We start from the raw sequence: 4,368 nt of genomic DNA on the forward strand, positions 1-4,368 counted from the left end.
TATAAGGACATGTTTAGTCCGAATCACATGGAGATGTGAACCCACGGCTAGTTGTATCAATGAACCATTGAGGGCCACACAAGTACTAGCTTTCTAGATCCCGTTGAGAAGTAATATAGTTCATGTGTTGAACGGATTATAAAGGAGTTTATAAGCGTAAGGAAAAATAGAAGTATGACTTCTATGAGAGAAATGTAAATTTTAATTTATGGAAGCGTTCCTAGATTAAAAGTTGGCCAAGTGAATAATGTATTTGAAAATTGTGATTTTCATAAACATTATTATGGACTAAATTAAATTAATTCAAGTGTTGAATTAATTAAACACTAGTGGGCCTAGTAGAGTCCAAATAATTATATTAATTCAAGTGTTGAATTAATTAAACCACATTGGGCCTTGAAGAGCACAATTAGAAATAATTATTAAACTAGTGGGCTTGAGTAAATTCAAGTAAAGTTAAATGGGATCAAATGTGTTTGGGACATTTAAATAAAAGTCCGTGGACCTTGTAAATGTTACAAGCCCATTCAAAAAATGGCATGCTAGGGAGGTGAAGAGTTGGGGAATATTTTTGATTAAAAAATTGCATGGCATGCAAAAAGTAGAGACAACTTTTTACACTACCAAGACTAGTCTTCACTCTCCCCATTCTTTCTCCACCTTGGCCGAAAATTTTTACAATTTCTCTCCAAGTTTTTCTCTCATTTTCTTCTTCTAGTGTTGAGGAAGAAATATTCTTCTCCTTGAAAAATCCTCTTAATTTTCTAGTGCAAATTAAGAGGAGATTTACCTAGCAAGTGGTGGGCCTAATTTTTGAAGGTTGGGGAGCTTGTAGACTTGTCATCCTTGAAGAGCCAAGTTGTTTACAACTTGGTTGGTGCCATTTATCAATCTCTTGAGATTGATAGGTAAATTTCTTAACACCCTATGAATGTCATAGTTTGTGTTTTTGTATTTTGCTACACTTGAAAACACATGGTGGCCGAATTTTTCACAAAATTTCATTTTTAAACTTCCGTTGTGCATTCGGTCACTGTAACCGATCCCCTTTCAGTTTAATGGTTACAGGCGTCGTTGGGGATCGATGGATGATCGTTGCTGCGTCTAGGTATATTTATCATGACGTTGGAATGTATATTGGGGTGTCGTTTCACGTCGTTAGGATCTTGGGAGAACGAGTAGTCGTGTAAACCATTTTCTGTCAACGGTTTTGTTTATGGAGTATTGAGTTATTTGGGACATGTGGTTGCGTTGGGGGCAATTGTATAGGTTCGAGTCATTGATGTAGTAGCCTAAGATGGCCTCGTGGTGTCGATTCATGGTCCGTTCGATCGAGTCTAAACTGTTAAGCAAAACTTGTTCAGAATTTTCGTATGTTGGCTTGTCCCGCAGGTACACGGACCCATGGACGGACCCTGGCACGAGGTCCGTGCCTTTGTTACCTTAGAGTAACCATTTTGCGAGATGACACGGACCCCCACACGGACCAAGGCACGGGATGCGTGCCTTTGTTTTCTTTTGATGTCAAATTTGCACAGGTACACGGCCCCCACCCGGACCGCAGCACGGGGTCCGTGCTTTCCCTTTTCTTCACGAGTCATTCCACCGCACCTACACGAACCCGGAGCCGGACCTGGGCACGGGGTCCGTGTACTTGAGTTTTGGGAAATATTATGGTATACTTTGAGCTTTGATGTCTTTGTTTAGTGCAATGTGTAACAATGTCGAGTCACATGAATTTTAGAACGTCATAAGGAAATGTATGAACTCGTGGGTAAGTTTGATTGTCATGTTTGAGTTACACCAATTAAGATATGAATTCACGTTAGTATGTTGCAGCAACGACCCCGATCGAAGTCCAATGAATCCCTCAACGCCATGTAAATATGTATGACGTGCAAGAAAATATTTTAAAGTTTTTGAGGTATGCTAAATGTCTTGTGACCAAATTATGTTTAGGATTGGAAAATGTTAAATTATGAGCGGGGACCAATCCGCCCGTTAAATTATGAACGGGTTTAGATCAAGATTGGAAAGCGTTAAATTATGAACGTGGACCAATCAGCCCGTTAAATTATGAACGGGGATCTCATGTATGTGGCAGTGGATACGTCCCTGTCATCCCAGTACTGTGGTTAGTCTGATCAGGCGGTTATGTTATGGGTCACTTGCTTTGAAACATATCTATACGGAAAATGATGGAGTTATGTATGTTCAAGTATGTAAGCATGTTAAGAAAGTTTGTGTTGACGGCACGTCTAATTATGTACGTACGTATGTTCAAGTTCATTTTGCAAGTTCAATTTTCAAGTATGTATGTCCTATTTTAAAGTTGCATGTGGTTTTATTATGTATTACTTGCTATTCTAGTTTATACGTGTTGAGTCTTTAGACTCACTAGACTTGATAGATGCAGGTGAGGATGTCTATGAGGAGACAGGAGGTGGCGACCAAGGAGCAGGCTTGGACTGAGCGGGAGGCTAAACCCGAGGACCGCCCACGTCATTTTTAATATTTTTATGCAAGTTTAAATTCACTCTGATTTATGTTTTGATGCGAGATGGGTTGAACAAGCTTTTCTTTTAACAACATTTTTATTGGTGATGGGTAACTCTAAAGATATTTTATGACTGATGAGTTGACGACCGTATGGATGTGTAAATTTAAGAAAAATTTTAATTTTTCCGAAAATTTTAAGTAGAAAAAGTACGGTACGTCACATTTGGTATAAGAGCAGTGTTCTTGTAAAGGGTTATGCCTACTGCCAGTCGCAAGAAGCTCTCGAAGTCACACCTCAAGTCTGTGAGTTTTAAAAATTTTGCATTATGTATGTAGTTAGTATTGAATCATGATTTCAGCATGTCCATGTTTTAAGTTAAATTCCATGCATCTTAGGATATTGTTATTATATTCATGCATATTGGGTTTACGTGTTGGGTAAATTGTTGGAACAATATGCCTCCCAGACGTCTGGTTAACCGGGAAGTTAGGGATGACAACAGAGAGCCTCGCGATGAGGAGAGGGTCACTCCTCCTCGTCCAGCTCCGGATATGCAGGCGCAAATGCTTGCAGGTATGACGCAGTTCTTCGCGCAGTTTGCGGGGAACCATGCTGCAGCAGTGGGTGCAGGGGAGAGGCCCAGGCCTGAGGCTGTCTACGAGAGGTTCAGAAGGATGAGTCCAAAGGAGTTCTCGGGTACCACTGACCCGATGATAGCGGAAGGATGGATTAAGTCCGTCGAGGTAATCTCTGATTTTATGGAACTGACCGATGCTGATAAGGTCAGGTGTGCCACGTTCTTTCTGTCAGGGGACGCTAGACTATGGTGGGAGAGTGCGTCGGTGGCAGTTAACTTGCAGACCTTGTCTTGGGCTGGATTCAAGGAAGTGTTCTTCGCCAAGTACTTCACTGAGGAAGTACGATCCAGACTGACTAGGGAATATATGACGCTGCGACAAGGAGACAGCAGTGTTGCAGAGTTTGTTAGGAGGTTTGAGAGGGGGTGTTACTTCGTACCCCTCATTTCGAATGATGTCCAGGCAAAGCTGAGACATTTCTTGGATGGATTGCGGCCAATCTTTCGCCGTGATGTGAGGGTAGCTGGCCCCACTTCTTATGCAATCGCCGTATCTAGGGCTTTGGCGGCAGAACAAGACCAGCGGGATATTGATGCTGACAGGTTGGGCAAGAGGCCCTACCAGGCACCACCGCACCAACAGCCGCAGCATCAGCATCAGCGACCCCAGCACAAGAGGCCGTACCAAAGGCCACTAGGGAAGAAACCTTATCAGGGACCGCCGAAGGGCAAGGGTCCAATTCAGCAGCAGGGAGCACCTCAGAAGCCCGGAAATTTCCCTGTGTGTCGTAACTGCAACCGCCAGCTTCCAGGGCAATGCTTATACGGATCAGGGAAGTGCTTCAAGTGTGGAGCCAGTGACCACATGCTAAGGGAGTGCCCACAGTGGAAGCAGCAGACTCAGGGCAGAGTATTCGCCATGCAAGAACAAGAGGCGAATCCAGACACGACTTTGCTGACCGGTAAACTTTTCTACCTAAGTTCAATATTATTTTGCCTTGCATGTGGATTTTATTTGGGACTGTTAAGGTGCTAGTAATATTTTGAGTGATTTGGGATAGCAATTTTCTGCTATGTTTGAGGTTAATGTTAGAATTTTTGGGAATGTATGTTTTGCGTGCTAACGTCTCTTAGGAAATATTTTCATTACGAGAATAGCCACTCAGGCCTTGATAGATTCAGGAGCCACCCACTCATTCATATCAGAGACATTCGCTAGTCACTTGGACATCAAGTCCATAGGACTCGATGTGAATTATTCAGTAACAGTCCCATCAGGGGAAGAGCTGTC

This window comes from Primulina huaijiensis, chromosome 16 (genome assembly GCF_012295235.1).
Source record: "Primulina huaijiensis isolate GDHJ02 chromosome 16, ASM1229523v2, whole genome shotgun sequence".
NCBI classification, from domain to species: Eukaryota; Viridiplantae; Streptophyta; class Magnoliopsida; order Lamiales; family Gesneriaceae; genus Primulina; species Primulina huaijiensis.